The sequence below is a fragment of the Heliangelus exortis genome, chromosome 15 (genome assembly GCF_036169615.1).
Source record: "Heliangelus exortis chromosome 15, bHelExo1.hap1, whole genome shotgun sequence".
Taxonomy (NCBI): domain Eukaryota; kingdom Metazoa; phylum Chordata; class Aves; order Apodiformes; family Trochilidae; genus Heliangelus; species Heliangelus exortis.
Window position 1 is genome coordinate 16,702,891 of NC_092436.1, and position 5,934 is coordinate 16,708,824.

The window sequence follows — 5,934 nt, forward strand, 5'->3', positions numbered from 1 at the left end:
TACATTAGAAGATTCTGGCAAAAGTAATGAAAAAAACAAGCCCCAGAGCTGCTGTGCGAAGCTTGCTTTTTAATTTAAACCAACACTGCCACCTGGCGCTGCGGTCTGGAAACTGCACCTCGCCGGGGGTCCCTCCATAGGGTCCTTGATTTTTCTGACCAAGATAGTACTCGTAGGACCCGGAAAATAACAGTGATTATTTAAAATTCTTTCGCAATCCACATATTTCCAGTTTGATTTGTGGCTAAGGGCTCTGTCTCTCCATCACCCTGGGAAGCCGCGGTGTTCTGGCAGCTTGGGAAAGGTGAGGGAGTTGTGGGGTCTGTCTCCAGGGGAAAAGGAAAAATCCGCCTTTGGAATTCACCACCGGATGATTTTTCTTCAGGATACGTGGCTGGAGAGCACAGTGAAACAATAACACAGAAGGTGCCTGAAAAAATCCAAACCAAACAAACAAAATCCAAACCAAACAAACAAAAAATACAATGAAACCGAACAAAACCAGGGGACTGGTTACTACAGATCTGTTGAATTAATACAGAAGTGCTCAGAGAACGATCACATGAAATGCAGCTCTTTTAACAAGCTGGGCATAAAAAACAATTAAGTGCTCCAAAACAAACACATAAATCTAAGTTAACAGTACTTCTGTGCTCCAGCACTGCAGAGCAGTAAAAGCAGAGCAAAGCACTGTGATGAAATGTGAAGCAATGCAGCCACTTTTGCCCAATAAAAGTCATATATAGATTGCAAAACCTATGGTACTAACAAACCAGATCATAAATCAAGCTAGCATCTCCAGAGGACACGAGCAAGCCCTGCTCTGCTTCCCTGGCTTTATTTCCTGCCAGTATTTTGTTCCTCTTAGACCACATGGTTTTTTCCCTTCTATTTCCTTTGTTGTCCTTTGGTCAAGGCACCACACTGGAGGTGAGGTGATTTGCTTTGACCTTTATTGATTGCATTTGCCCTGCAGAAAGAGCCACACAGCAGTGACCATCACAGCTGCTGTGGTGAGACACAGAGCTCCAGTTCCCTAAGCCTGTCCTCCTGCTGAACTGGAGGACATTTATGGCATTCCTACTTTTCTTTTCCTGGTGGATTTGCAGAAAAACATTTCAGCCACCTGAGATCTCTGAGTGAGGCCTTGGAAGAGCTCTCATGGTGTGTGAGGCATGCCCTGAGTGGAGCTCTGGAGCCGTTCCTGGGTGCTCTGATAGGATAACCAGCACTACCAGCAGCTCTGTGTCCCTTTCTACTGCCTTTTTTGTTACAGCACAACCAGCCTTCAAGTCCTGGGTTCAGCCTCGAGTCAAACGTAGTAGAACTTTGTCAGAGAAACACTTTTTTCAAAGAAATTAGCGAGTCAACTTTTATTTATTGTCCATATATAGCACATGCTTTATGCAGCTGGCAGTGTATATTCCTCATTTCTTTTCCCATTTCAGAAATACCTGGTAGAGAAGCAGAGCTCCCTTGTGCTGTTCCTCAGCAGTCAGCAAGAAGGAACCCACACCCACCCTGAGAGCACCCATCTGAGGCACCCTCTGGGGCAAGTCCTAGGGAAGAAGATGGCTGGGCAAGACGTAAATCCATATGAAACCTGGTCATTACTTCTGCAGGTAGAACCAGTAAAATTATTTTATATATGTCACAGACTTTTAACTAAGAAAAAACTCATTTAAGTACTCATCCTACAGTCAGCAGGGTGTACAAACAGCAGACTAGTGTCCGTGCTTCCCAGTTTAATTTGTATATAGAGGCCACCACAGCTACAGCAGCTTCTCTGAGAGCATAATTGTAACTTCATGTGACTGAAGACCATTGAACCTTTTTTTTAGACCACTGAACCTTTTTTTTAAAACTGAAAACATAAGTTTTGACCTAAAACCCAAAGTCTGGATTACTTCACAGGGAGCTCTCCAGAAGACTGCACTGAGTCCAAATGGATCAGGCATCTTGCTAAGAGCAATACTCTCCTTTACTTTTGACAGCCATGGTCACTTTTAAGTTTAAACAGCATTTGTCTGAATCCCTCGTGGTTGCCTTTCCCCTCCCTGCAGTTTCAATGTATTTCATGTATTTGGCAGCCTTTTTCAACCCCTATCTTTTATGGGCCCTATCTCCCCCCACCCAGGTCCAGGGAAGGGAGATAATCCTCTGGCTTGAAAGAGCCAGAGGAACTGAAGCATTGGAAGGTTATCTTGTGAAGTTTACTGGCTGTGTAAACATCAAAAATACAAATTCCTGACCTTATTTCCTTCATGGAAAACTTTAACATCCAATCTCCTTCAGAGAGATGAAGGGAAGGAACTTAAAAACCTGTCCTTGCTGTGGAGGGTGTGCATGTGGCAGGAGGGCACCAGGCCCCTCATGCCACACTCCTGCCTCTCCAGTCTCCCAAAGAATCCCATGAAGCTTTTAATTCCTGCTGTACCCCACATGCCAAAAAGAGACAGTTTAAATATAAATAATTTTAATAAATACAAGTCACTGAAAAAATACAGTTTTAAACAAGGAGTGAGAGGGAATTAACAATGAAGAAACTGTGTATGTAATTCTTATCAGACCTTGCCTCCAGCCACCTCTGATGTTTCGAGTTACTACATCTAGATCCTGAAAACAAGTACTTCTCCAGCAGTCCCATTCACACCATGGACTATAACTTTCCATCTTCTCAATCTCTTTTGAATGGAAATCTCAAAATCAGCACCAACTGCATTATTTCTCTCCTTCTGGCAAGCACTGCTGCTGCAGTGAGCCCCCTCCTGCAGTGGAACACGCCAACCCTTAGCCTGTAATTAAAAATCATACAATTAACAGGAGTCTAAACACCCCAAATTCAGCCCTCAATACTGACCAGCTAATTAGCTTTCATTTTTACAGAAAAGGTGCAATACTGAGCAGAACCTCTGCTACCAATTAACTTTCCAACTGCACGTTGTCTGCATCCGATCTAGGATTAACTCCACCGGGGAGGAGTTACTCCACTCTCAGGCATGCAGAGTGCTGCCCAACCTGGCACCATGCGGCACCAGAACAGCCCCGGCGGTGCCAGGAGCAGCTCGGCAGCACTTTTCTCTCCCAGCAGTGTAACACTACCACGGGCACTGAGCAGCAACAGGCAGCTGACTACCGCTGGACGACCAACAGAGCTCCAGCCCCAGTTTTTAAAGGACAGAAGGAAGCAGAGGCTCAGAGACACGAGCCTTGCTCCTGATAACCTCTGTTCATCAAGGGCTTCCCTGCAGCCAGGGGAAGCACTGCCTGCTTCCAGGTAAACCGGATTATTATTTGCACCCCCGAAACTGGCACAACAGCCGGCTGAGACCATTTGTCCGGCTCGGCGTGGCAGGAGCAGTCTTTTGACCCATCTCCCCTTGTTGGCTGGTGGAGAACTCAAACCACGTAGCTCGAAAGCTCCCGAGCTCTCCCCGTGCCTCGTGTGCAGGTTATTCCTTCCCCTGTCCCTGCACAGGGTCACAGCCCTGCAGGACTCGGGGGTTTCATACACAGAGGTCACCAGCAGGATCATCACCACCCCAGGACTTTACCTTCCAGGCTCTCCTTTGCCACCCCAGAGCTCCACGCCTCAGCACTAGAGAGAGCACAAGAGAAACATCACTTCAAATATTCAGTTAATTAAATCTGTATTAATAGCACTCAACAGCAGGGACCTGGCTTGCAGAAGGGGGAAAAAACCAATATATTAAAAAATCAAACCCAGTAATAGGCTGAGAAGTGCCTTCTAATCGGCACGGCCTGAACGCCCCGCTCCCAGGGCCTCCCCAGTTACCAGCCAGGCCGGGCCGCCGGCCACCTGCCGCCTTCCAGACACTAAAAACTTTTTTTAAAAAAAATGTGAAAGTTTCACGGTGCGTTCTCCGTTTCCAGAGCGCCAGGGGTGCAGCTCACCAACCCCCTTCCCCTCACCTCATGGCGGCCGCCCGGGCCCGCCGCACCACCCGCCCCTCATGGCTGCCGGCACCGAGAGAAGGCCCGCTCCGCCCCGCAGCCCGGGTGGTTCGGCAGCGACCGCCCCATCGCCTCGGCCGCTCCCCTCGGGGCGGGCCCGGCCCGGAGAGGCCTGGGGGGCGGTGGGAGGGAGGGTCCGGCAAGGCGCGGGCCAGCGGTCTGCGGAGGTGGGTGGTAATAAAGGGAAAAATGTCCTCCATTTCGTGAAAACCACGTGGAGCTCAGTGAGGTGCAAGGTTCTGCAGCTGGGGGGAGGCAATTGCAGTCAGGAACACAGCTTGGGGGGGGGGGGGGGGGGGGGGGGAAAGGATTGAGGGCAGCTCTGAGAAGGACCTGGGGCGGGTGGTGGAGCAGAAGCTCAACGTGAGCCATCAGTGTGTGCTGGGGGCATCAGCAGAAGCACAGAGAGAGGCTGAGGGAGGGGATTCTCCCCTTTTATTCTGCTCTGCTCAGACCCCCCCTGCAGTGCTGGGTCCAGTTCTGGAGTCCCCAACATCAGAAGGACACAGAGCTCCTGGAACACATCCAGAGCAGAGCCCCTGAAATGCTCAGAGGGCTGAGCAGCTCCCTGGGAAGCCAGGCTGAGGGATTGGGGTTGTTCAGCCTGGAGAAGAGGAGGCTCCCAGGTGAGCTCAGAGCAACCTCCCAATATCTGAAGGGGCTCCAAGAAAGCTGGGGGAGGGCTTTGGACACGGGGGGGTAGGGAGAGGACAAGGGAAATGGGTTAAAACTTGGAGAGGGGAGATTTAAGTTGAACATTTGGAAGAAATTCTTTAATTTGAGGGTGCTGAGCCCCTGGTTGCCCAGGTTGCCCCCAGAAGCTGTGGCTGCCCCATCCCTGGCAGTGTCTCAGCCCAGGCTGGATGGGGCTTGGAACACCCTGGGCTGCTGGGAGGTGTCCCTGACCATGCAGAAGGGTTGGAAGTGGATGATCTTTAAGGTCTCTTCCAACCCAAACCATTCATGTGATTGAAAAAAGCACCCCAACCGGTGTGGTTTGCCCTCTGTTTCCTGGGTTCAGGGGCCAGAAGGTGCTGGTGCTGGGTGTTGGCTTGTAGCTCCTCATGCAGTGCTCGCAGGAATGACTACAGCATGTTAGCGTCACCATGTCCCCACCCATGGCTGACAATTAAGGTTACAAAAGTGTTTTTTTCAGCAGAGCCCAGCTGCTGCCCCAAAGCTGCTCTGCAGTGGGGCTGTATGTCAGGGCCCAGGGAACAGGGAGGGGCTGACATGGAATGTGTACACAACTTTTCTCACAGTGATTTGCTGCAGTTTCTCCCCCCTCCCACAGCATTGCTCTTTCTTTTGCTCTGGGGGATGTCCTTGTGGCACGTATGCTGTTGAGCCAATGTCTGATGGGCACAGAACAACCAGAGATGAGCAGGTGACCCCAGGAAGGCAGCGAGACCCCTGGGACTGGGGGTTTGGAGGGTGACATAAAGCATCACTCTGCCTGCTGCAGGAGCTCCAGACATGGCTCAGTCCCAGCCTGTGCTTGCAGAACACATACTTTTTAATTATTACAGCTCCATGCTACTGCAGGTCCCTCACTCGGATGAGCTGTGCCAGCAGGGAGAGTGGTTTATGTCCTGATTTAACCCATCCTGCAAATTTATGGGAGCAAAACCTCTTGGATGTGATCCCTCCTTTATTCCATATCTGAGCATTGACCCAACAGGGGTTGAAGAGGTTTCTGGAGCCTGCTGAGTTGCTTTGCACTGCAGGGCTGTGCTGGGTGCAGGGGGTTCAGGGGAGGCCATGTCTAGACTAGAGGAGCTCTCCTGAAGGTTGGCTCTGCTTTGCTTTGTGGTATTTTAGATCTCTAATCTGGCTTGAAACAAAGCATCTCAGTCCCTTTAGCCCCCAAGACAGCACTTTCAGGAGAAAAGGAGATGTTTTTAGCTTCCACCAAGCTATGTTGAACAACTGGGCCAAGCTGGGCTCCTGGTATCAAAG

General features: G+C 50.2%; 1 long non-coding RNA gene and 1 other non-coding gene across 2 annotated transcripts; both read right to left on the reverse strand.

Moving 5' to 3' along the window:
- Nucleotides 1–2,459: 2,459 nt before the first annotated feature.
- LOC139803120 (uncharacterized) lies at nucleotides 2,460–4,020 on the reverse strand. The gene is made up of 3 exons (XR_011728891.1): nucleotides 3,934–4,020; nucleotides 3,555–3,598; nucleotides 2,460–2,795 (listed from the first exon to the last, which is right to left on the reverse strand). It is a non-coding gene; the product is annotated as an uncharacterized lncRNA (long non-coding RNA).
- LOC139803314 (small nucleolar RNA SNORA74) lies at nucleotides 2,941–3,143 on the reverse strand. The gene has a single exon (XR_011728965.1). It is a non-coding gene; the product is annotated as a small nucleolar RNA SNORA74 (small nucleolar RNA).
- Nucleotides 4,021–5,934: the final 1,914 nt, after the last annotated feature.